The sequence below is a fragment of the Pseudophryne corroboree genome, chromosome 1 (genome assembly GCF_028390025.1).
Source record: "Pseudophryne corroboree isolate aPseCor3 chromosome 1, aPseCor3.hap2, whole genome shotgun sequence".
Classification (NCBI taxonomy): Eukaryota; Metazoa; Chordata; class Amphibia; order Anura; family Myobatrachidae; genus Pseudophryne; species Pseudophryne corroboree.
The window spans coordinates 1,177,287,379-1,177,315,341 of NC_086444.1; the positions used below are offsets into that span (position 1 = coordinate 1,177,287,379).

The 27,963-nt window shown below is 49.7% G+C and overlaps 1 long non-coding RNA gene across 2 annotated transcripts in view; it reads right to left on the minus strand.

Moving 5' to 3' along the window:
• LOC134929640 (uncharacterized) overlaps positions 1–27,963 on the minus strand; it is a 74,224-nt gene that overhangs the window by 17,864 nt on the left and 28,397 nt on the right. The window contains exons 2-4 of one of the 2 annotated variants that reach the window (XR_010178623.1): positions 14,010–14,216; positions 6,936–7,142; positions 5,477–6,072 (exon numbers count right to left, since the gene is read on the minus strand). This is a non-coding gene — a long non-coding RNA (uncharacterized LOC134929640). Of the gene's footprint in view, positions 1–5,476; positions 6,073–6,935; positions 7,143–14,009; positions 14,217–27,963 lie in introns of those variants that run through there. The other variant, XR_010178624.1, reaches the window with a different exon arrangement.

Consider the following 27,963-nt stretch of genomic DNA (forward strand, 5'->3'; position numbering starts at 1 on the left):
CCCATGTGTCACTCCTGCTAGCACCCTCCTATGTCACTTCATCCAGCTTTCCCATGTGTCACTACTGCTAGAACCCTCATGTGTCACTTCATCCAGCTTTCCCATGTGTCACTCCTGCTAGCACCCTCCTATGTCACTTCATCCAGCTTTCCCATGTGTCACTCCTGCCAACACCCTCCTATGTCACTTCATCCAGCTTTCCCATGTGTCACTCCTGCTAGCACCCTCCTATGTCACTTCATCCAGCTTTCCCATGTGTCACTCCTGCTAGCACCCTCCTATGTCACTTCATCCAGATTTCCCATGTGTCACTCCTGCCAACACCCTCCTATGTCACTTCATCCAGCTTTCCCATGTGTCACTCCTGCTAGCACCTTCCTCTGTCACTTCATCCAGCTTTCCCATGTGTCACTCCTGCTACCACCCTCCTATGTCACTTTATCCAGCTTTCCCATGTGTCACTCCTGCTAGCACCCTCCTATGTCACTTCATCCAGCTTTCCCATGTGTCACTCCTGCTAGCACCCTCATGTGTCACTTCATCCAGCTTTCCCATGTGTCACTCCTGCTAGAACCCTCATGTGTCACTTCATCCAGCTTTCCCATGTGTCACTCCTGCTAGCACCCTCATGTGTCACTTCATTCAGCTTTCCCATGTGTCACTCCTGCTAGCACCCTCCTATGTCACCTCATCCAGCTATCCCATGTGTCACTCCTGCTAGCACCCTCCTATGTCACTTCATCCAGCTTTCCCATGTGTCACTCCTGCTAGCACCTACCTATGTCACTTCATCCAGCTTTCCCATGTGTCACTCCTGCTAGCACCCTCATGTGTCACTTCATCCAGCTTTCCCATATGTCACTCCTGCTAGCACCCTCATGTGTCACTTCATCCAGCTTTCCCATGTGTCACTCCTGCTAGCACCCTCCTATGTCACTTCAACCAGCTTTCCCATGTGTCACTCCTGCTAGCACCCTCCTATGTCACTTCATCCAGCTTTCCCATGTGTCACTCCTGCCAACACCCTCCTATGTCACTTCATCCAGCTTTCCCATGTGTCACTCCTGCTAGCACCCTCCTATGTCACTTCATCCAGCTTTCCCATGTGTCACTCCTGCTAGCACCCTCCTATGTCACTTCATCCAGCTTTCCCATGTGTCACTCCTGCCAACACCCTCCTATGTCACTTCATCCAGCTTTCCCATGTGTCACTCCTGCTAGCACCCTCCTCTGTCACTTCATCCAGCTTTCCCATGTGTCACTCCTGCTACCACCCTCCTATGTCACTTCATCCAGCTTTCCCATGTGTCACTCCTGCTAGCACCCTCCTATGTCACTTCATCCAGCTTTCCCATGTGTCACTCCTGCTAGAACCCTCCTCTGTCACTTCATCCAGCTTTCCCATGTGTCACTCCTGCTACCACCCTCCTATGTCACTTCATCCAGCTTTCCCATGTGTCACTCCTGCTAGCACCCTCCTATGTCACTTCATCCAGCTTTCCCATGTGTCACTCCTGCTAGCACCCTCATGTGTCACTTCATCCAGCTTTCCCATGTGTCACTCCTGCTAGAACCCTCATGTGTCACTTCATCCAGCTTTCCCATGTGTCACTCCTGCTAGCACCCTCATGTGTCACTTCATTCAGCTTTCCCATGTGTCACTCCTGCTAGCACCCTCATGTGTCACTTCATCCAGCTTTCCCATGTGTCACTCCTGCTAGCACCCTCATGTGTCACTTCATCCAGCTTTCCCATGTGTCACTCCTGCTAGCACCCTCATGTGTCACTTCATCCAGCTTTCCCATGTGTCACTCCTGCTAGCACCCTCCTATGTCACTTCATCCAGCTTTCCCATGTGTCACTCCTGCTAGCACCCTCCTATTTCCCTTCATCCAGCTTTCCCATGTGTCACTCCTGCTAGAACCCTCATGTGTCACTTCATCCAGCTTTCCCATGTGTCACTCCTGCTAGCACCCTCCTATGTCACTTCATCCAGCTTTCCCATGTGTCACTCCTGCTAGCACCCTCATGTGTCACTTCATCCAGCTTTCCCATGTGTCACTCCTGCTAGAACCCTCATGTGTCACTTCATCCAGCTTTCCCATGTGTCACTCCTGCTAGCACCCTCATGTGTCACTTCATTCAGCTTTCCCATGTGTCACTCCTGCTAGCACCCTCATGTGTCACTTCATCCAGCTTTCCCATGTGTCACTCCTGCTAGCACCCTCATGTGTCACTTCATCCAGCTTTCCCATGTGTCACTCCTGCTAGCACCCTCATGTGTCACTTCATCCAGCTTTCCCATGTGTCACTCCTGCTAGCACCCTCCTATGTCACTTCATCCAACTTTCCCATGTGTCACTCCTGCTAGCACCCTCCTATTTCCCTTCATCCAGCTTTCCCATGTGTCACTCCTGCTAGAACCCTCATGTGTCACTTCATCCAGCTTTCCCATGTGTCACTCCTGCTAGCACCCTCCTATGTCACTTCATCCAGCTTTCCCATGTGTCACTCCTGCTAGCACCCTCCTATGTCACTTCATCCAGCTTTCCCATGTGTCACTCCTGCTAGAACCCTCCTATGTCACTTCATCCAGCTTTCCCATGTGTCACTCATGCTAGAACCCTCATGTGTCACTTCATCCAGCTTTCCCATGTGTCACTCCTGCTAGAACCCTCCTATGTCACTTCATCCAGCTTTCCCATGTGTCACTCCTGCTAGCACCCTCCTATGTCACTTCATCCAGCTTTCCCATGTGTCACTCCTGCTAGCACCCTCCTCTGTCACTTCATCCAGCTTTCCCATGTGTCACTCCTGCTACCACCCTCCTATGTCACTTCATCCAGCTTTCCCATGTGTCACTCCTGCTAGCACCCTCCTATGTCACTTCATCCAGCTTTCCCATGTGTCACTCCTGCTAGCACCCTCATGTGTCACTTCATCCAGCTTTCCCATGTGTCACTCCTGCTAGAACCCTCATGTGTCACTTCATCCAGCTTTCCCATGTGTCACTCCTGCTAGCACCCTCATGTGTCACTTCATTCAGCTTTCCCATGTGTCACTCCTGCTAGCACCCTCATGTGTCACTTCATCCCGCTTTCCCATGTGTCACTCCTGCTAGCACCCTCATGTGTCACTTCATCCAGCTTTCCCATGTGTCACTCCTGCTAGCACCCTCATGTGTCACTTCATCCAGCTTTCCCATGTGTCACTCCTGCTAGCACCCTCCTATGTCACTTCATCCAGCTTTCCCATGTGTCACTCCTGCTAGCACCCTCCTATTTCCCTTCATCCAGCTTTCCCATGTGTCACTCCTGCTAGAACCCTCATGTGTCACTTCATCCAGCTTTCCCATGTGTCACTCCTGCTAGCACCCTCCTATGTCACTTCATCCAGCTTTCCCATGTGTCACTCCTGCTAGCACCCTCCTATGTCACTTCATCCAGCTTTCCCATGTGTCACTCCTGCTAGAACCCTCCTATGTCACTTCATCCAGCTTTCCCATGTGTCACTCCTGCTAGAACCCTCATGTGTCACTTCATCCAGCTTTCCCATGTGTCACTCCTGCTAGAACCCTCCTATGTCACTTCATCCAGCTTTCCCATGTGTCACTCCTGCTAGCACCCTCCTATGTCACTTCATCCAGCTTTCCCATGTGTCACTCCTGCTAGCACCCTCCTCTGTCACTTCATCCAGCTTTCCCATGTGTCACTCCTGCTACCACCCTCCTATGTCACTTCATCCAGCTTTCCCATGTGTCACTCCTGCTAGCACCCTCCTATGTCACTTCATCCAGCTTTCCCATGTGTCACTCCTGCTAGCACCCTCATGTGTCACTTCATCCAGCTTTCCCATGTGTCACTCCTGCTAGAACCCTCATGTGTCACTTCATCCAGCTTTCCCATGTGTCACTCCTGCTAGCACCCTCATGTGTCACTTCATTCAGCTTTCCCATGTGTCACTCCTGCTAGCACCCTCATGTGTCACTTCATCCAGCTTTCCCATGTGTCACTCCTGCTAGCACCCTCATGTGTCACTTCATCCAGCTTTCCCATGTGTCACTCCTGCTAGCACCCTCATGTGTCACTTCATCCAGCTTTCCCATGTGTCACTCCTGCTAGCACCCTCCTATGTCACTTCATCCAGCTTTCCCATGTGTCACTCCTGCTAGCACCCTCCTATTTCCCTTCATCCAGCTTTCCCATGTGTCACTCCTGCTAGAACCCTCATGTGTCACTTCATCCAGCTTTCCCATGTGTCACTCCTGCTAGCACCCTCCTATGTCACTTCATCCAGCTTTCCCATGTGTCACTCCTGCTAGCACCCTCCTATGTCACTTCATCCAGCTTTCCCATGTGTCACTCCTGCTAGAACCCTCCTATGTCACTTCATCCAGCTTTCCCATGTGTCACTCCTGCTAGAACCCTCATGTGTCACTTCATCCAGCTTTCCCATGTGTCACTCCTGCTAGCACCCTCCTATGTCACTTCATCCAGCTCTCCCATGTGTCACTCCTGCTAGCACCCTCCTATGTCACTTCATCCAGCTTTCCCATGTGTCACTCCTGCTAGCACCCTCCTACGTCACTTCATCCAGCTTTCCCATGTGTCACTCCTGCTAGCACCCTCCTATGTCACTTAATCCAGCTTTCCCATGTGTCACTCCTGCTAGCACCCTGCTATGTCACTTCATCCAGCTTTCCCATGTGTCACTCCTGCTAGCACCCTCCTATGTCACTTCATCCAGCTTTCCCATGTGTCACTCCTGCTAGCACCCACCTATGTCACTTCATCCAGCTTTCCCATGTGTCACTCCTGCTAGCACCCTCCTATGTCACTTCATCCAGCTTTCTCATGTGTCACTCCTGCTAGCACCCTCCTATGTCACTTCATCCAGCTTTCCCATGTGTCACTCCTGCTAGCACCCTCCTATGTCACTTCATCCAGCTTTCCCATGTGTCACTCCTTCTAGCACCCTCCTATGTCACTTCATCCAGCTTTCCAATGTGTCACTACTGCTAGCACCTTCCTATGTCACTTCATCCAGCTTTCCCATGTGTCACTCCTGCTAACACCCTCCTATGTCACTTCATCCAGCTTTCCCATGTGTCACTCCTGCTAGAACCCTCATGTGTCACTTCATCCAGCTTTCCCATGTGTCACTCCTGCTAGCACCCTCCTATGTCACTTTATCCAGCTTTCCCATGTGTCACTCCTGCTAGCACCCTCCTGTGTCACTTCATCCAGCTTTCCAATGTGTCACTCCTGCTAGCACCCTCCTATGTCACTTCATCCAGCTTTCCCATGTGTCACTCCTGCTAGAACCCTCATGTGTCACTTCATCCAGCTTTCCCATGTGTCACTCCTGCTAGCACCCTCCTATGTCACTTCATCCAGCTTTCCCATGTGTCACTCCTGCTAGCACCCTCCTATGTCACTTCATCCAGCTTTCCCATGTGTCACTCCTGCTAGCACCCTCCTATGTCACTTCATCCAGCTTTCCCATGTGTCACTCCTGCTAGTGTGATACCCGGGACTTGGGACCTATGTCCTTAATAAGTTCAAAGATCCTGGTACAGTGTTGGGCAGCTGTGGAGTACCAGACCATAGAGAGCAGCATGTTAGAAAAAGTAAGGGAAGGTCCTTTGGACCCAGCGGAACGAGTTGCTGTGGACGGCTGTGTCCCCGCGCTGCTGGCGGGACACATACGGGGTAGAGAGAGGGGGTTATAAAAAGAGGAGAGCAACGGTTGGGCTCGCGCTGACAGAGCTGGAAAGGAGAATCGTGACGAAGCAGCCGTGAGGGGAAGGAGAGGAACGGTGACCTGAGCGCCAGGATAAAAAGACGCTGCGAGCGGGGTTCCCGGCCGAGACTTACCGAGCTGAGGTAACCGGGTTCCAGCAGCGCTGATTAGAGGGGAGAGAGCTGAATCAGAGTGAGTCGGGACAGTGGTGCCGCAGTGAGGACGGAAGGCCTGCCCAGCCGTGAGTGACAGGTTGACGGAGGAGGTGATAGAGAGGCGATCCGCCCAGCGGGAGTGTCAAGCGGGTGAGTGACTGCCAGCTGCCGTAGCCTAGAAGGGAGAATAAAAGATATCCCTCAGTCTAGGAGAGAGAACAGTCGAGAGCTGCTTAGCATGGTGTAATCTCCTAATTCTGCACCCAGGACTGGTTAGCAGTGACTGCACACCTAGAAAGAGACACTAGAGTATGATATTCCCTCAACACGTCAGTATTCCATAAGGGAATAAAAATTACCTCAGGTACCACTTTCCCACCTCCCGACGTAATAGTACAGGGACACGGAAGATTCTCCTTACTTTAATTTCATTGTCCAAATATTCCCCTAATAGATGATTCTCCTCACATAGCCTTTCTCTGCTGAACTTTGGAGGGAAGTTTGGGTTCAGTCAAGTTAGCTACCCTCAAATTAATTAGCAGCATCCTTCAGAACAGGGACGAGATACAGCAATAGCCAGCCCCAGCTGCAGATCACAGGACGGAAAAGAAATAAGATACTTAAACCCAGCTAGCATTCTCTAACGAATACACTTTTGGATGCGCAAGATAGAATTAGAGACTTCACATATACCGAATTTCCCCGTTGCCATTTAGACAAGCACCGCCAATTGTCATCTGTGGAAATTTATCATTCTAATGGATTACAAAGTACAGACAGGCGTCAGAGGAAGAAATTGAGTTATATCAGGGAAACGACTGGAAAGGCAACAGGGAGTGACTTATAAAGGAGACTCTAGTAAAGAAAAAGACTATTTTATTGTGCACCAACGAAAAAGTGAGCGCTCAAATAAACTGAGATAGACTTCTGGGTATATTAAGGGTTGCGCGCTACAGCAATGTAATATGTCAGTGTGGTAGTAACGTATATAGGTGTATGTTGTACTAATCTAATATTTAACAGTAGTAGGGAACTAACCTGATCTAGACCATTGCAGTAGTGACCACGGTGTTCCTGGTTCAAGTTCAATAAATCATTTGTTTCCATGTGATTGTCGTCCAATTGTATAGTGTAAATGAAATTGTGATTGTATTACATCCACACTCCAACGGAGAGTTATCACAGAATAGTATTCCAGGTAAAAGTCCCTGCCAAAAGGACTTCAGGTTCAGAGACAGAATAAACCTGCAGAGAGAGAGAGAGAGAGAGAGAGATAAAGAAAAAGAGGAAAAGAAATATAAGGTAAAATTCATCCAGTAGTAAAAATTCACAGATACTTACCTTCAGAGAAACACCAGCTAACTAAGAGACAGTTACCCTGTACCATTTCCCGGTTATCACAGTAGAATTGAAATTTGGCGTCACCGGACAGGATTGATAACTTCAAGCGAGAAAACCTATTCCTGTACAGGATGTCTAAAGAGCCATCTGCAACGGCTGGGGCATTCAGTGGAGAGTCTAGCAAGCCGGCACCAGAAACGCCTAGTATGGCACAGATAAACCCAATTACCTTACCATACTATTTCGGGGCCCCGTGGCTTCCCACCTATCATGGGGACCGACACAAGGCTGAAGGAAATACCTTGACCGATTTTAAGAACAAGATGAAATCAATGTTCCGTCTCTATCCATTAAATGAGCAACAAAAAGTTGAGATCCTTATCGGTCAGCTGAAAGGGTCAGCTCAACGAGAGGTGATATCGTGGCCTACAGAGGAGAGGAGAAATATTGACCAGATACTCCAACGATTAGCCACCACCTTTGAGCTTCATACAATTTCAGAATTAAAAATGAAATTCTACGCAAGAAAACAACGTTTGGGAGAGACATTGAGAGATTATGCACTGAGTCTACAAGAGGCTTTGAAGGCAATCCGGACAGTCGATGAGAAGGAAATTGAAAATAGTGACGAAGCTCTTATATCTCAATTAACTGAAGGGGCGAATAAAGAGAGTGTGAGAGCCCAATTGAGATTGTTAAGGATGCAGAAACCCGAACAGTCGTTCTTAGACTTTAAAGAGGCCGCCATTAAGGTGGTAGGGACAGAAATGTCCCAAGAAGTAGAGTTTCCAGAAATGCCCGGATATCAGGAAAGACACTTATCAAATGAAGAGGGTCCACTACATCTCGCCAGGAACAAAAGAATGGGAGATGCTATTGGACAAAGCTTTCAGACGCCCACGACAGACCCAATAAGAGCGCTGAGAAACAAATTGGAGGAGCTCGCTGTGGGGATGGCTGAAATGGGTAAGGAGGTACAGAATTTAGCTCGACGACAAGGATCCCCGGCAAATGAAACCAGGTGGCCCCGGGAACGAAGGAGAGCCCGAAGCGAGTGGTGGACCCCACCTCCGACCAGCGGAAGAAGCACGGATCAGTTTGACTCACAAGGCCGTCCTATTTGTCGGCGTTGTCAGCGGCCTGGCCACATTGAACGGAATTGTGACCAAGATGAAGCTTTAAACTCCAGTGCCCCGAGGTTAGAGACCGAGCCTCGGGGGGAGATACCGCAATAGGGTCAAGGTCTACAGAATGGTGGTCCCAGTATGTGGGCCGATGCCCTCATATCCCCATTACCCTTAACGGGGTGGAAATTATGGCTATGATCGATACAGGTTCACAGATTACCACCATTCAACATTCCACCTTCATCCAACATTGGGGAGAACACCAAATTGTGACTCCTCCTCCCACATGGCTACAATTGATAGCCAGCAATGGGTCAAGTATTTCTTGCATGGGCTATTGGGAGGCTGACGTCAGAATCGGGAATGCCTCATCAAGGGTGCCTGATCACACATACAAACGACCCAAATGCTATCCCAATGATTCTGGGGATGAATATCCTACAAAATTGTCCGGATGAATTGATCTCTATACTCAAACAAGAGCTGGCGGGAAAATCAACCATTGAATCATCGGTAGTACAAAAGACTATAAAAATCTTGAAGAGCCAGCGGGCAATGGTACAATGTAACGGTGCCCTCGGAAAAGTGCGGATCACCGAAAGCAAACCCATCAAATTACCTCCAAATGCAGAAGTGATTATTTGGGGCAAGGCTCGTTGCGGACCAAGAGGGGACAGTTATGAAGCCTTAGTTGAGCCCTGTGAAGAGGATGATGGGAAAGAAATTGTTGTCGCCCATGGTATAGTCAACGTGAGGGATGGCCGAGTTCCCGTACGAATTTTAAATCCGCATAATCACTCAGTAAAATTGTACCGACAGCGACCAATAGCTAAACTCACTTGGATTACATTCCAAGACGTCATACATGCACCGACTCAGATAAGGTCACGGGGTGATGATACTGTATCCGAGAGAGAAGAAAATAAGACAGAATGGTGGAAAGCCATACACATCGGAAATGACAATACCCCTCAAGAACACAAGGAAGGAGCCCTTCAAGTTGTAAAGGAAAATGCGGCCACCTTCAGCCAAGGACCCTTAGATTTTGGGACGGTTACTACTGTCAAACACCGCATTGTGACAGGAACGTCTGCCCCTGTCCGAGAAAAACATCGGCCGTTAGCTCCAGCACTCTACCAGCCGGTTAGGAAGATGCTTGAAGAAATGAAGGCTACGGGCGTCATCCAAGAGAGTCACAGCCCTTGGGCCGCACCTATGGTGTTAGTAAGGAAAAAGAATGGACAATTGAGGTTCTGCGTCGACTATCGGAAATTAAACCAGGTTACGCATAAAGACGCATACCCACTTCCTCGGATTGAGGAATCTCTGGCTGCCCTCAAGTCAGCTAAATATTTCTCTACACTGGATTTAACAAGTGGGTATTGGCAGATCATGATGGAGCCAACAGATCAAGAAAAAACGGCCTTTACTACTCCTATGGGACTACACGAGTTCAAACGAATGCCATTTGGATTGTGTAATGCTCCAGCGACTTTCCAAAGAATGATGGAACATTGCTTAGGGCACAGAAATTTTGAAATGATATTGTTATATCTGGATGACATCATTATTTTCTCTAAATCATATACAGAACATCTACAGCATCTCCATGAAGTCCTACAGCGACTCGCCAATTACGGGTTAAAAGTAAACCCAGCTAAATGCCATTTATTGAAACCACAAGAGCATTACCTGGGACATGTGGTGAGCTCGGAGGGAATCACGCCTGATCCTGAAAAAATTCGGAATGTTCAAGACTGGCCGGTACCTCAAACGGTCAAGGATGTTAGACGACTCCTGGGTTTTGTGGGGTATTATAGGCGCTTCGTGAAGGATTTTGCCAAAGTAGCTGCCCCGATCCACGAACTGCTTCGAGACATGCCCCGCCATAGCCAAAGCAGCCGGCAACTGATTATTTGGACTTCTCGTCAACAAGCAGCATTTGAACATCTAAAAAGCGTTTTGACTCAAGCTCCCCTTTTGGCCTACCCGGATTACAGTAAACCTTTCATCCTGCAGATAGATGCGAGTAAACAAGGACTCGGCGCGGTCCTCGCGCAAGTACAAGATGGTAAAGAAAGGGTAATAGCGTACGCCAGCAGAGGGCTTCGAAAAACCGAACGGAATGATGCTAATTATAGCGCTTTTAAACTGGAATTTCTAGCATTAGTGTGGGCCATCACAGAAAAATTCAGAGATTATCTAGCCGCCACTCCGTTCGTAGCTTACACCGACTGTAACCCCCTTGCACATTTGGCGACTGCCAAAATGGGAGCATTGGAGCAGCGATGGTATGCTCGACTGTCCAACTTTCAGTTCACAATTCAATACCGGCCTGGACAGAATAATAGCAACGCTGACGCCTTATCCCGCCTTTCTGCTCAAGAGGAACCAGAAGTAGAAGATCCGTTAGAATCAGTAGAACTCCCACCTTTCCAACCAATACCACAGTCGGTGGTGCAACATAATCTCACTTTTACAAGAAAAGAAGCTGAATGGCCGCTAGAGGGAAAAGGATGGAGTGAATGGCAGAAGTGGCAAGAAGAGTCCCCTATATTTCGACGATTAAAGAAATTGTTATTAAAAAAAAAAACTCTCTCTAAGGCCGAACGACAGGAGGCAGCACCGGAATTAGTAAAATTATGGAGACAGCGGGAACGCTTGGAGATCCATCATAATGTATTGACACGGAAGAGTGTTCATCCAAAAACCCATTTAACTGTCAGACAAGTGCTTATTCCCACGCCAAAGGCACCTTTCCTACTAAATGCCTATCATAATCGGTCCGGCCATTTCGGGAACCAGAAAACCGAAGCGAATCTGAGGCAGAGATTCTACTGGGTCGGATTACGGCAGAACGTCGAAGGATGGTGCCAGAACTGCACTGAGTGTAACCTTCGGAGACCATCCCTTCCGACAGAGAAAGCCCCACTTCACCCCATCATCAGCCATCAGCCATTAGAGTTGGTCGCCATTGATCACATCAAACTTGAAAAGAGTCGGTCGGGGTATGAATACGCTATAATGATGGTAGATCATTATACTAAATTTGCCGTTGCTCTCCCAGTAAAGGATTTAACCGCCAAGACCACGGCAGAAATCTTTTGGAGAGTATTTGTACGACCATATGGGTTTCCGGAAAAGATCCTAACTGACCAAGGGTCGGCTTTCACGTCTAAACTATTTCAAGAACTGTGTCTCTTGTATGACTGTAAAAAATTAAAAACCACAGCCTATCACCCTCAATGTAACGGGCTGTGTGAAAGAACCAACCAGACGCTAATTCAAATGTTACGGTCTCTTCCGTCACAGCAACGACACGACTGGCCCCTAATCTTAACTGAGTTAATGTTCATATATAACAATACCATACATAGTGCGACCGGGTATACGCCATACTATCTACTATTCGGAAGACAAGGGAAGTTACCCGTAGATATACAGTTGAATGTAGAAATTGCTCCCGAACCATTTCTAGAGACAGATTGGGTGATGGAACACCAACGTCGAATCAGAACCGTTCATGATCTGGTAGAGCAAACTCAAGAAGTGGTACAAGAGCGTCAAGAACATTATTACAATCTAAAAGCGCACGCCGAACCATTGCCAATTGGATGCCGAGTATGGAAGAAGAACAATCAATGTCGGAATAAATTGGATCACCAATGGGAGCCCCTCCCGTACCGAGTGATAGATAGGCCAAATTCAGAGATTGAAGTATACCAGATTCAGCGAGAAGACGGAAATAGACAAAGATTAGTTCATAGAGACCAACTTAAAATGTGTCCAGTATGGTCCGAAGTAGAACGACAAGATTTGCCAATTCAAGAGAGAGTTCCACCTGTATCTCCATACCCAGACGTAATGATGAGTCTATGTTGGCCCGTTCTTGGCACCGTCGGATCAACCCAGTTTCCCGTGGATACTGAAATCATAGCTGAAGTGGAAACTGATACTGTGGATACTGAAATCCCTTCGTTGAGACGCTCTGAAAGAAGCACGAAGGGAAAGTTACCTGTTAGATATCAAATTTAACATAAGTTTGTTATAATGATTGACTTTAAAGTTGTTATGAAAAGTAAGTTCATTGATGTAAACGTTCAAACATAGTTGAATTAGAAAATGTTTAAAGTACCAGTACCGGTGTTAACAGTCCTTATAAGATATGGTCGGGAGATTGTATATTCATTGTAGATGCCCAAGGATATGCATCAAATTGCCGGGGAAGAATGTGATACCCGGGACTTGGGACCTATGTCCTTAATAAGTTCAAAGATCCTGGTACAGTGTTGGGCAGCTGTGGAGTACCAGACCATAGAGAGCAGCATGTTAGAAAAAGTAAGGGAAGGTCCTTTGGACCCAGCGGAACGAGTTGCTGTGGACGGCTGTGTCCCCGCGCTGCTGGCGGGACACATACGGGGTAGAGAGAGGGGGTTATAAAAAGAGGAGAGCAACGGTTGGGCTCGCGCTGACAGAGCTGGAAAGGAGAATCGTGACGAAGCAGCCGTGAGGGGAAGGAGAGGAACGGTGACCTGAGCGCCAGGATAAAAAGACGCTGCGAGCGGGGTTCCCGGCCGAGACTTACCGAGCTGAGGTAACCAGGTTCCAGCAGCGCTGATTAGAGGGGAGAGAGCTGAATCAGAGTGAGTCGGGACAGTGGTGCCGCAGTGAGGACGGAAGGCCTGCCCAGCCGTGAGTGACAGGTTGACGGAGGAGGTGATAGAGAGGCGATCCGCCCAGCGGGAGTGTCAAGCGGGTGAGTGACTGCCAGCTGCCGTAGCCTAGAAGGGAGAATAAAAGATATCCCTCAGTCTAGGAGAGAGAACACTCGAGAGCTGCCTAGCATGGTGTAATCTCCTAATTCTGCACCCAGGACTGGTTAGCAGTGACTGCACACCTAGAAAGAGACACTAGAGTATGATATTCCCTCAACACGTCAGTATTCCATAAGGGAATAAAAATTACCTCAGGTACCACTTTCCCACCTCCCGACGTAATAGTACAGGGACACGGAAGATTCTCCTTACTTTAATTTCATTGTCCAAATATTCCCCTAATAGATGATTCTCCTCACATAGCCTTTCTCTGCTGAACTTTGGAGGGAAGTTTGGGTTCAGTCAAGTTAGCTACCCTCAAATTAATTAGCAGCATCCTTCAGAACAGGGACGAGATACAGCAATAGCCAGCCCCAGCTGCAGATCACAGGACGGAAAAGAAATAAGATACTTAAACCCAGCTAGTATTCTCCAACGAATACACTTTTGGATGCGCAAGATAGAATTAGAGACTTCACATATACCGAATTTCCCCGTTGCCATTTAGACAAGCACCGCCAATTGTCATCTGTGGAAATTTATCATTCTAATGGATTACAAAGTACAGACAGGCGTCAGAGGAAGAAATTGAGTTATATCAGGGAAACGACTGGAAAGGCAACAGGGAGTGACTTATAAAGGAGACTCTAGTAAAGAAAAAGACTATTTTATTGTGCACCAACGAAAAAGTGAGCGCTCAAATAAACTGAGATAGACTTCTGGGTATATTAAGGGTTGCGCGCTACAGCAATGTAATATGTCAGTGTGGTAGTAACGTATATAGGTGTATGTTGTACTAATCTAATATTTAACAGTAGTAGGGAACTAACCTGATCTAGACCATTGCAGTAGTGACCACGGTGTTCCTGGTTCCAGTTGAATAAATCATTTGTTTCCATGTGATTGTCGTCCAATTGTATAGTGTAAATGAAATTGTGATTGTATTACATCCACACTCCAACGGAGAGATATCACAGAATAGTATTCCAGGTAAAAGTCCCTGCCAAAAGGACTTCAGGTTCAGAGACAGAATAAACCTGCAGAGAGAGAGAGAGAGAGAGAGAGAGAGATAAAGAAAAAGAGGAAAAGAAATATAAGGTAAAATTCATCCAGTAGTAAAAATTCACGGATACTTACCTTCAGAGAAACACCAGCTAACTAAGAGACAGTTACCCTGTACCATTTCCCGGTTATCACAGTAGCACCCTCCTATGTCACTTCATCCAGCTTTCCCATGTGTCACTCCTGCTAGCACCCTCCTATGTCACATCATCCAGCTTTCCCATGTGTCACTCCTGCTAGCACCCTCCTATGTCACTTCATCCAGCTTTCCCATGTGTCACTCCTGCTAGCACCCTCCTATGTCACTTCATCCAGCTTTCCCATGTGTCACTCCCGCTAGCACCCTCCTGTCACTTCATCCAGCTTTCCCATGTGTCACTCCTGCTAGCACCCTCCTATGTCACTTCATCCAGCTTTCCCATGTGTCACTCCTGCTAACACCCTCCTATGTCACTTCATCCAGCTTTCCCATGTGTCACTCCTGCTAGAACCCTCATGTGTCACTTCATCCAGCTTTCCCATGTGTCACTCCTGCTAGCACCCTCCTATGTCACTTCATCCAGCTTTCCCATGTGTCACTCCTGCTAGCACCCTCCTATGTCACTTCATCCAGCTTTCCCATGTGTCACTCCCGCTAGCACCCTCCTATGTCACTTCATCCAGCTTTCCCATGTGTCACTCCTGCTAGCACCCTCCTATGTCACTTCATCCAGCTTTCCCATGTGTCACTCCAGCTAGCACCCTCCTATGTCACTTCATCCAGCTTTCCCATGTGTCACTCCTGCTAGCACCCTCCTATGTCACTTCATCCAGCTTTCCCATGTGTCACTCCTGCTAGCACCCTCCTATGTCACTTCATCCAGCTTTCCCATGTGTCACTCCTGCTAGAACCCTCATGTGTCACTTCATCCAGCTTTCCCATGTGTCACTCCTGCTAGCACCATCCTATGTCACTTCATTCAGCTTTCCCATGTGTCACTCCTGCTAGCACCCTCATGTGTCACTTCATCCAGCTTTCCCATGTGTCACTCCTGCTAGCACCCTCATGTGTCACTTCATCCAGCTTTCCCATGTGTCACTCCTGCTAGCACCCTCATGTGTCACTTCATCCAGCTTTCCCATGTGTCACTCCTGCTAGCACCCTCCTATGTCACTTCATCCAGCTTTCCCATGTGTCACTCCTGCTAGCACCCTCCTATGTCACTTCATCCAGCTTTCCCATGTGTCACTACTGCTAGAACCCTCATGTGTCACTTCATCCAGCTTTCCCATGTGTCACTCCTGCTAGCACCCTCCTATGTCACTTCATCCAGCTTTCCCATGTGTCACTCCTGCCAACACCCTCCTATGTCACTTCATCCAGCTTTCCCATGTGTCACTCCTGCTAGCACCCTCCTATGTCACTTCATCCAGCTTTCCCATGTGTCACTCCTGCTAGCACCCTCCTATGTCACTTCATCCAGATTTCCCATGTGTCACTCCTGCCAACACCCTCCTATGTCACTTCATCCAGCTTTCCCATGTGTCACTCCTGCTAGCACCCTCCTCTGTCACTTCATCCAGCTTTCCCATGTGTCACTCGTGCTACCACCCTCCTATGTCACTTCATCCAGCTTTCCCATGTGTCACTCCTGCTAGCACCCTCCTATGTCACTTCATCCAGCTTTCCCATGTGTCACTCCTGCTAGCACCCTCATGTGTCACTTCATCCAGCTTTCCCATGTGTCACTCCTGCTAGAACCCTCATGTGTCACTTCATCCAGCTTTCCCATGTGTCACTCCTGCTAGCACCCTCATGTGTCACTTCATTCAGCTTTCCCATGTGTCACTCCTGCTAGCACCCTCCTATGTCACCTCATCCAGCTTTCCCATGTGTCACTCCTGCTAGCACCCTCCTATGTCACTTCATCCAGCTTTCCCATGTGTCACTCCTGCTAGCACCTTCCTATGTCACTTCATCCAGCTTTCCCATGTGTCACTCCTGCTAGCACCCTCATGTGTCACTTCATCCAGCTTTCCCATGTGTCACTCCTGCTAGCACCCTCCTATGTCACTTCATCCAGCTTTCCCATGTGTCACTCCTGCTAGCACCCTCCTATGTCACTTCATCCAGCTTTCCCATGTGTCACTCCTGCTAGCACCCTCCTATGTCACTTCATCCAGCTTTCCCATGTGTCACTCCTGCTAGAACCCTCCTATGTCACTTCATCCAGCTTTCCCATGTGTCACTCCTGCTAGAACCCTCATGTGTCACTTCATCCAGCTTTCCCATGTGTCACTCCTGCTAGCACCCTCCTATGTCACTTCATCCAGCTCTCCCATGTGTCACTCCTGCTAGCACCCTCCTATGTCACTTCATCCAGATTTCCCATGTGTCACTCCTGCCAACACCCTCCTATGTCACTTCATCCAGCTTTCCCATGTGTCACTCCTGCTAACACCCTCCTATGTCACTTCATCCAGCTTTTCCATGTGTCACTCCTGCTAGAACACTCATGTGTCACTTCATCCAGCTTTCCCATGTGTCACTCCTGCTAGCACCCTCCTATGTCACTTCATCCAGCTTTCCCATGTGTCACTCCCGCTAGCACCCTCCTATGTCACTTCATCCAGCTTTCCCATGTGTCACTCCTGCTAGCACCCTCCTATGTCACTTCATCCAGCTTTCCCATGTGTCACTCCTGCTAGAACCCTCATGTGTCACTTCATCCAGCTTTCCCATGTGTCACTCCTGCTAGCACCCTCCTATGTCACTTCATCCAGCTTTCCCATGTGTCACTCCTGCTAGCACCCTCCTGTGTCACTTCATCCAGCTTTCCAATGTGTCACTCCTGCTAGCACCCTCCTATGTCACTTCATCCAGCTTTCCCATGTGTCACTCCTGCTAGAACCCTCATGTGTACTTCATCAAGCTTTCCCATGTGTCACTCCTGCTAGCACCCTCCTATGTCACTTCATCCAGCTTTCCCATGTGTCACTCCTGCTAGCACCCTCCTATGTCACTTCATCCAGCTTTCCCATGTGTCACTCATGCTAGCACCCTCCTATGTCACTTCATCCAGCTTTCCCATGTGTCACTCCTGCTAGCACCCTCCTATGTCACTTCATCCAGCTTTCCCATGTGTCACTCCTGCTAGCACCCTCCTATGTCACATCATCCAGCTTTCCCATGTGTCACTCCCGCTAGCACCCTCCTATGTCACTTGATCCAGCTTTCCCATGTGTCACTCCCGCTAGCACCCTCCTATGTCACTTCATCCAGCTTTCCCTTGTGTCACTCCCGCTAGCACCCTCCTGTCACTTCATCCAGCTTTCCCATGTGTCACTCCTGCTAGCACCCTCCTATGTCACTTCATCCAGCTTTCCCATGTGTCACTCCTGCTAGCACCCTCCTATGTCACTTCATCCAGCTTTCCCATGTGTCACTCCTGCTAACACCCTCCTATGTCACTTCATCCAGCTTTCCCATGTGTCACTCCTGCTAGAACCCTCATGTGTCACTTCATCCAGCTTTCCCATGTGTCACTCCTGCTAGCACCCTCCTATGTCACTTCATCCAGCTTTCCCATGTGTCACTCCTGCTAGCACCCTCCTATGTCACTTCATCCAGCTTTCCCATGTGTCACTCCTGCTAGCACCCTCCTATGTCACTTCATCCAGCTTTCCCATGTGTCACTCCTGCCAACACCCTCCTATGTCACTTCATCCAGCTTTCCCATGTGTCACTCCTGCTAGCACCCTCCTATGTCACTTCTTCCAGCTTTCCCATGTGTCACTACTGCTAGCACCCTCCTATGTCACTTCATCCAGATTTCCCATGTGTCACTCCTGCCAACACCCTCCTATGTCACTTCATCCAGCTTTCCCATGTGTCACTCCTGCTAGCACCCTCCTCTGTCACTTCATCCAGCTTTCCCATGTGTCACTCCTGCTACCACCCTCCTATGTCACTTCATCCAGCTTTCCCATGTGTCACTCCTGCTAGCACCCTCCTATGTCACTTCATCCAGCTTTCCCATGTGTCACTCCTGCTAGCACCCTCATGTGTCACTTCATCCAGCTTTCCCATGTGTCACTCCTGCTAGAACCCTCATGTGTCACTTCATCCAGCTTTCCCATGTGTCACTCCTGCTAGCACCCTCATGTGTCACTTCATTCAGCTTTCCCATGTGTCACTCCTGCTAGCACCCTCCTATGTCACCTCATCCAGCTTTCCCATGTGTCACTCCTGCTAGCACCCTCCTATGTCACTTCATCCAGCTTTCCCATGTGTCACTCCTGCTAGCACCTTCCTATGTCACTTCATCCAGCTTTCCCATGTGTCACTCCTGCTAGCACCCTCATGTGTCACTTCATCCAGCTTTCCCATGTGTCACTCCTGCTAGCACCCTCATGTGTCACTTCATCCAGCTTTCCCATGTGTCACTCCTGCTAGCACCCTCCTATGTCACTTCATCCAGCTTTCCCATGTGTCACTCCTGCTAGCACCCTCCTATGTCACTTCATCCAGCTTTCCCATGTGTCACTCCTGCCAACACCCTCCTATGTCACTTCATCCAGCTTTCCCATGTGTCACTCCTGCTAGCACCCTCCTATGTCACTTCATCCAGCTTTCCCATGTGTCACTCCTGCTAGCACCCTCCTATGTCACTTCATCCAGCTTTCCCATGTGTCACTGCTGCCAACACCCTCCTATGTCACTTCATCCAGCTTTCCCATGTGTCACTCCTGCTAGATCCCTCCTCTGTCACTTCATCCAGCTTTCCCATGTGTCACTCCTGCTACCACCCTCCTATGTCACTTCATCCAGCTTTCCCATGTGTCACTCCTGCTAGCACCCTCCTATGTCACTTCATCCAGCTTTCCCATGTGTCACTCCTGCTAGCACCCTCATGTGTCACTTCATCCAGCTTTCCCATGTGTCACTCCTGCTAGAACCCTCATGTGTCACTTCATCCAGCTTTCCCATGTGTCACTCCTGCTAGCACCCTCATGTGTCACTTCATTCAGCTTTCCCATGTGTCACTCCTGCTAGCACCCTCATGTGTCACTTCATCCAGCTTTCCCATGTGTCACTCCTGCTAGCACCCTCATGTGTCACTTCATCCAGCTTTCCCATGTGTCACTCCTGCTAGCACCCTCATGTGTCACTTCATCCAGCTTTCCCATGTGTCACTCCTGCTAGCACCCTCCTATGTCACTTCATCCAGCTTTCCCATGTGTCACTCCTGCTAGCACCCTCCTATTTCCCTTCATCCAGCTTTCCCATGTGTCACTCCTGCTAGAACCCTCATGTGTCACTTCATCCAGCTTTCCCATGTGTCACTCCTGCTAGAACCCTCATGTGTCACTTCATCCAGCTTTCCCATGTGTCACTCCTGCTAGCACCCTCCTATGTCACTTCATCCAGCTCTCCCATGTGTCACTCCTGCTAGCACCCTCCTATGTCACTTCATCCAGCTTTCCCATGTGTCACTCCTGCTAGCACCCTCCTACGTCACTTCATCCAGCTTTCCCATGTGTCACTCCTGCTAGCACCCTCCTATGTCACTTAATCCAGCTTTCCCATGTGTCACTCCTGCTAGCACCCTGCTATGTCACTTCATCCAGCTTTCCCATGTGTCACTCCTGCTAGCACCCTCCTATGTCACTTCATCCAGCTTTCCCATGTGTCACTCCTGCTAGCACCCTCCTATGTCACTTCATCCAGCTTTCCCATGTGTCACTCCTGCTAGCACCCTCCTATGTCACTTCATCCAGCTTTCTCATGTGTCACTCCTGCTAGCACCCTCCTATGTCACTTCATCCAGCTTTCCCATGTGTCACTCCTGCTAGCACCCTCCTATGTCACTTCATCCAGCTTTCCCATGTGTCACTCCTGCTAGCACCCTCCTATGTCACTTCATCCAGCTTTCCCATGTGTCACTCCTTCTAGCACCCTCCTATGTCACTTCATCCAGCTTTCCAATGTGTCACTCCTGCTAGCACCCTCCTATGTCACTTCATCCAGCTTTCCCATGTGTCACTCCTGCTAACACCCTCCTATGTCACTTCATCCAGCTTTCCCATGTGTCACTCCTGCTAGCACCCTCCTATGTCACTTCATCCAGCTTTCCCATGTGTCACTCCTGCTAGCACCCTCATGTGTCACTTCATCCAGCTTTCCCATGTGTCACTCCTGCTAGCACCCTCCTATGTCACTTCATCCAGCTTTCCCATGTGTCACTCCTGCTAGCACCCTCCTATGTCACTTCATCCAGCTTTCCCATGTGTCACTACTGCTAGAACCCTCATGTGTCACTTCATCCAGCTTTCCCATGTGTCACTCCTGCTAGCACCCTCCTATGTCACTTCATCCAGCTTTCCCATGTGTCACTCCTGCCAACACCCTCCTATGTCACTTCATCCAGCTTTCCCATGTGTCACTCCTGCTAGCACCCTCCTATGTCACTTCATCCAGCTTTCCCATGTGTCACTCCTGCTAGCACCCTCCTATGTCACTTCATCCAGATTTCCCATGTGTCACTCCTGCCAACACCCTCCTATGTCACTTCATCCAGCTTTCCCATGTGTCACTCCTGCTAGCACCCTCCTCTGTCACTTCATCCAGCTTTCCCATGTGTCACTCGTGCTACCACCCTCCTATGTCACTTCATCCAGCTTTCCCATGTGTCACTCCTGCTAGCACCCTCCTATGTCACTTCATCCAGCTTTCCCATGTGTCACTCCTGCTAGCACCCTCATGTGTCACTTCATCCAGCTTTCCCATGTGTCACTCCTGCTAGAACCCTCATGTGTCACTTCATCCAGCTTTCCCATGTGTCACTCCTGCTAGCACCCTCATGTGTCACTTCATTCAGCTTTCCCATGTGTCACTCCTGCTAGCACCCTCCTATGTCACCTCATCCAGCTTTCCCATGTGTCACTCCTGCTAGCACCCTCCTATGTCACTTCATCCAGCTTTCCCATGTGTCACTCCTGCTAGCACCTTCCTATGTCACTTCATCCAGCTTTCCCATGTGTCACTCCTGCTAGCACCCTCATGTGTCACTTCATCCAGCTTTCCCATGTGTCACTCCTGCTAGCACCCTCCTATGTCACTTCATCCAGCTTTCCCATGTGTCACTCCTGCTAGCACCCTCCTATGTCACTTCATCCAGCTTTCCCATGTGTCACTCCTGCTAGCACCCTCCTATGTCACTTCATCCAGCTTTCCCATGTGTCACTCCTGCTAGAACCCTCCTATGTCACTTCATCCAGCTTTCCCATGTGTCACTCCTGCTAGAACCCTCATGTGTCACTTCATCCAGCTTTCCCATGTGTCACTCCTGCTAGCACCCTCCTATGTCACTTCATCCAGCTCTCCCATGTGTCACTCCTGCTAGCACCCTCCTATGTCACTTCATCCAGCTTTCCCATGTGTCACTCCTGCTAGCACCTTCCTATGTCACTTCATCCAGCTTTCCCATGTGTCACTCCTGCTAGCACCCTCATGTGTCACTTCATCCAGCTTTCCCATGTGTCACTCCTGCTAGCACCCTCCTATGTCACTTCATCCAGCTTTCCCATGTGTCACTCCTGCTAGCACCCTCCTATGTCACTTCATCCAGCTTTCCCATGTGTCACTCCTGCTAGCACCCTCCTATGTCACTTCATCCAGCTTTCCCATGTGTCACTCCTGCTAGAACCCTCCTATGTCACTTCATCCAGCTTTCCCATGTGTCACTCCTGCTAGAACCCTCATGTGTCACTTCATCCAGCTTTCCCATGTGTCACTCCTGCTAGCACCCTCCTACGTCACTTCATCCAGCTTTCCCATGTGTCACTCCTGCTAGCACCCTCCTACGTCACTTCATCCAGCTTTCCCATGTGTCACTCCTGCTAGCACCCTCCTATGTCACTTAATCCAGCTTTCCCATGTGTCACTCCTGCTAGCACCCTGCTATGTCACTTCATCCAGCTTTCCCATGTGTCACTCCTGCTAGCACCCTCCTATGTCACTTCATCCAGCTTTCCCATGTGTCACTCCTGCTAGCACCCTCCTATGTCACTTCATCCAGCTTTCTCATGTGTCACTCCTGCTAGCACCCTCCTATGTCACTTCATCCAGCTTTCCCATGTGTCACTCCTGCTAGCACCCTCCTATGTCACTTCATCCAGCTTTCCCATGTGTCACTCCTGCTAGCACCCTCCTATGTCACTTCATCCAGCTTTCCCATGTGTCACTCCTTCTAGCACCCTCCTATGTCACTTCATCCAGCTTTCCCATGTGTCACTCCTGCTAGCACCCTCCTATGTCACTTCATCCAGCTTTCCCATGTGTCACTCCTGCTAACACCCTCCTATGTCACTTCATCCAGCTTTCCAATGTGTCACTCCTGCTAGCACCTTCCTATGTCACTTCATCCAGCTTTCCCATGTGTCACTCCTGCTAACACCCTCCTATGTCACTTCATCCAGCTTTTCCATGTGTCACTCCTGCTAGAACACTCATGTGTCACTTCATCCAGCTTTCCCATGTGTCACTCCTGCTAGCACCCTCCTATGTCACTTCATCCAGCTTTCCCATGTGTCACTCCCGCTAGCACCCTCCTATGTCACTTCATCCAGCTTTCCCATGTGTCACTCCTGCTAGCACCCTCCTATGTCACTTCATCCAGCTTTCCCATGTGTCACTCCTGCTAGAACCCTCATGTGTCACTTCATCCAGCTTTCCCATGTGTCACTCCTGCTAGCACCCTCCTATGTCACTTCATCCAGCTTTCCCATGTGTCACTCCTGCTAGCACCCTCCTGTGTCACTTCATCCAGCTTTCCAATGTGTCACTCCTGCTAGCACCCTCCTATGTCACTTCATCCAGCTTTCCCATGTGTCACTCCTGCTAGAACCCTCATGTGTACTTCATCAAGCTTTCCCATGTGTCACTCCTGCTAGCACCCTCCTATGTCACTTCATCCAGCTTTCCCATGTGTCACTCCTGCTAGCACCCTCCTATGTCACTTCATCCAGCTTTCCCATGTGTCACTCATGCTAGCACCCTCCTATGTCACTTCATCCAGCTTTCCCATGTGTCACTCCTGCTAGCACCCTCCTATGTCACTTCATCCAGCTTTCCCATGTGTCACTCCTGCTAGCACCCTCCTATGTCACATCATCCAGCTTTCCCATGTGTCACTCCTGCTAGCACCCTCCTATGTCACTTGATCCAGCTTTCCCATGTGTCACTCCTGCTAGCACCCTCCTATGTCACTTCATCCAGCTTTCCCTTGTGTCACTCCCGCTAGCACCCTCCTGTCACTTCATCCAGCTTTCCCATGTGTCACTCCTGCTAGCACCCTCCTATGTCACTTCATCCAGCTTTCCCATGTGTCACTCCTGCTAGCACCCTCCTATGTCACTTCATCCAGCTTTCCCATGTGTCACTCCTGCTAACACCCTCCTATGTCACTTCATCCAGCTTTCCCATGTGTCACTCCTGCTAGAACCCTCATGTGTCACTTCATCCAGCTTTCCCATGTGTCACTCCTGCTAGCACCCTCCTATGTCACTTCATCCAGCTTTCCCATGTGTCACTCCTGCTAGCACCCTCCTATGTCACTTCATCCAGCTTTCCCATGTGTCACTCCCGCTAGCACCCTCCTATGTCACTTCATCCAGCTTTCCCATGTGTCACTCCTGCTAGCACCCTCCTATGTCACTTCATCCAGCTTTCCCATGTGTCACTCCAGCTAGCACCCTCCTATGTCACTTCATCCAGCTTTCCCATGTGTCACTCCTGCTAGCACCCTCCTATGTCACTTCATCCAGCTTTCCCATGTGTCACTCCTGCTAGCACCCTCCTATGTCACTTCATCCAGCTTTCCCATGTGTCACTCCTGCTAGAACCCTCATGTGTCACTTCATCCAGCTTTCCCATGTGTCACTCCTGCTAGCACCCTCCTATGTCACTTCATTCAGCTTTCCCATGTGTCACTCCTGCTAGCACCCTCATGTGTCACTTCATCCAGCTTTCCCATGTGTCACTCCTGCTAGCACCCTCATGTGTCACTTCATCCAGCTTTCCCATGTGTCACTCCTGCTAGCACCCTCATGTGTCACTTCATCCAGCTTTCCCATGTGTCACTCCTGCTAGCACCCTCCTATGTCACTTCATCCAGCTTTCCCATGTGTCACTCCTGCTAGCACCCTCCTATGTCACTTCATCCAGCTTTCCCATGTGTCACTACTGCTAGAACCCTCATGTGTCACTTCATCCAGCTTTCCCATGTGTCACTCCTGCTAGCACCCTCCTATGTCACTTCATCCAGCTTTCCCATGTGTCACTCCTGCCAACACCCTCCTATGTCACTTCATCCAGCTTTCCCATGTGTCACTCCTGCTAGCACCCTCCTATGTCACTTCTTCCAGCTTTCCCATGTGTCACTACTGCTAGCACCCTCCTATGTCACTTCATCCAGATTTCCCATGTGTCACTCCTGCCAACACCCTCCTATGTCACTTCATCCAGCTTTCCCATGTGTCACTCCTGCTAGCACCCTCCTCTGTCACTTCATCCAGCTTTCCCATGTGTCACTCCTGCTACCACCCTCCTATGTCACTTCATCCAGCTTTCCCATGTGTCACTCCTGCTAGCACCCTCCTATGTCACTTCATCCAGCTTTCCCATGTGTCACTCCTGCTAGCACCCTCATGTGTCACTTCATCCAGCTTTCCCATGTGTCACTCCTGCTAGAACCCTCATGTGTCACTTCATCCAGCTTTCCCATGTGTCACTCCTGCTAGCACCCTCATGTGTCACTTCATTCAGCTTTCCCATGTGTCACTCCTGCTAGCACCCTCCTATGTCACCTCATCCAGCTTTCCCATGTGTCACTCCTGCTAGAACCCTCATGTCACTTCATCCAGCTTTCCCATGTGTCACTCCTGCTAGAACCCTCATGTGTCACTTCATCCAGCTTTCCCATGTGTCACTCCTGCTAGCACCCTCCTATGTCACTTCATCCAGCTCTCCCATGTGTCACTCCTGCTAGCACCCTCCTATGTCACTTCATCCAGCTTTCCCATGTGTCACTCCTGCTAGCACCCTCCTACGTCACTTCATCCAGCTTTCCCATGTGTCACTCCTGCCAACACCCTCCTATGTCACTTCATCCAGCTTTCCCATGTGTCACTCCTGCTAGCACCCTCCTATGTCACTTCATCCAGCTTTCCCATGTGTCACTCCTGCTAGCACCCTCCTATGTCACTTCATCCAGCTTTCCCATGTGTCACTGCTGCCAACACCCTCCTATGTCACTTCATCCAGCTTTCCCATGTGTCACTCCTGCTAGATCCCTCCTCTGTCACTTCATCCAGCTTTCCCATGTGTCACTCCTGCTACCACCCTCCTATGTCACTTCATCCAGCTTTCCCATGTGTCACTCCTGCTAGCACCCTCCTATGTCACTTCATCCAGCTTTCCCATGTGTCACTCCTGCTAGCACCCTCATGTGTCACTTCATCCAGCTTTCCCATGTGTCACTCCTGCTAGAACCCTCATGTGTCACTTCATCCAGCTTTCCCATGTGTCACTCCTGCTAGCACCCTCATGTGTCACTTCATTCAGCTTTCCCATGTGTCACTCCTGCTAGCACCCTCATGTGTCACTTCATCCAGCTTTCCCATGTGTCACTCCTGCTAGCACCCTCATGTGTCACTTCATCCAGCTTTCCCATGTGTCACTCCTGCTAGCACCCTCATGTGTCACTTCATCCAGCTTTCCCATGTGTCACTCCTGCTAGCACCCTCATGTGTCACTTCATCCAGCTTTCCCATGTGTCACTCCTGCTAGCACCCTCCTATGTCACTTCATCCAGCTTTCCCATGTGTCACTCCTGCTAGCACCCTCCTATTTCCCTTCATCCAGCTTTCCCATGTGTCACTCCTGCTAGAACCCTCATGTGTCACTTCATCCAGCTTTCCCATGTGTCACTCCTGCTAGAACCCTCATGTGTCACTTCATCCAGCTTTCCCATGTGTCACTCCTGCTAGCACCCTCCTATGTCACTTCATCCAGCTCTCCCATGTGTCACTCCTGCTAGCACCCTCCTATGTCACTTCATCCAGCTTTCCCATGTGTCACTCCTGCTAGCACCCTCCTACGTCACTTCATCCAGCTTTCCCATGTGTCACTCCTGCTAGCACCCTCCTATGTCACTTAATCCAGCTTTCCCATGTGTCACTCCTGCTAGCACCCTGCTATGTCACTTCATCCAGCTTTCCCATGTGTCACTCCTGCTAGCACCCTCCTATGTCACTTCATCCAGCTTTCCCATGTGTCACTCCTGCTAGCACCCTCCTATGTCACTTCATCCAGCTTTCCCATGTGTCACTCCTGCTAGCACCCTCCTATGTCACTTCATCCAGCTTTCTCATGTGTCACTCCTGCTAGCACCCTCCTATGTCACTTCATCCAGCTTTCCCATGTGTCACTCCTGCTAGCACCCTCCTATGTCACTTCATCCAGCTTTCCCATGTGTCACTCCTGCTAGCACCCTCCTATGTCACTTCATCCAGCTTTCCCATGTGTCACTCCTTCTAGCACCCTCCTATGTCACTTCATCCAGCTTTCCAATGTGTCACTCCTGCTAGCACCCTCCTATGTCACTTCATCCAGCTTTCCCATGTGTCACTCCTGCTAACACCCTCCTATGTCACTTCATCCAGCTTTCCAATGTGTCACTCCTGCTAGCACCTTCCTATGTCACTTCATCCAGCTTTCCCATGTGTCACTCCTGCTAACACCCTCCTATGTCACTTCATCCAGCTTTCCCATGTGTCACTCCTGCTATTACCCTCATGTGTCACTTCATCCAGCTTTCCCATGTGTCACTCCTGCTAGCACCCTCCTATGTCACTTCATCCAGCTTTCCCATGTGTCACTCCCGCTAGCACCCTCCTATGTCACTTCATCCAGCTTTCCCATGTGTCACTCCTGCTAGCACCCTCCTATGTCACTTCATCCAGCTTTCCCATGTGTCACTCCTGCTAGAACCCTCATGTGTCACTTCATCCAGCTTTCCCATGTGTCACTCCTGCTAGCACCCTCCTATGTCACTTCATCCAGCTTTCCCATGTGTCACTCCTGCTAGCACCCTCCTGTGTCACTTCATCCAGCTTTCCAATGTGTCACTCCTGCTAGCACCCTCCTATGTCACTTCATCCAGCTTTCCCATGTGTCACTCCTGCTAGAACCCTCATGTGTCACTTCATCCAGCTTTCCCATGTGTCACTCCTGCTAGCACCCTCCTATGTCACTTCATCCAGCTTTCCCATGTGTCACTCCTGCTAGCACCCTCCTATGTCACTTCATCCAGCTTTCCCATGTGTCACTCCTGCTAGCACCCTCCTATGTCACTTCATCCAGCTTTCCCATGTGTCACTCCTGCTAGCACCCTCCTATGTCACTTCATCCAGCTTTCCCATGTGTCACTCCTGCTAGCACCCTCCTATGTCACATCATCCAACTTTCCCATGTGTCACTCCTGCTAGCACCCTCCTATGTCACTTCATCCAGCTTTCCCATGTGTCACTCCTGCTAGCACCCTCCTATGTCACTTCATCCAGCTTTCCCATGTGTCACTCCCGCTAGCACCCTCCTGTCACTTCATCCAGCTTTCCCATGTGTCACTCCTGCTAGCACCCTCCTATGTCACTTCATCCAGCTTTCCCATGTGTCACTCC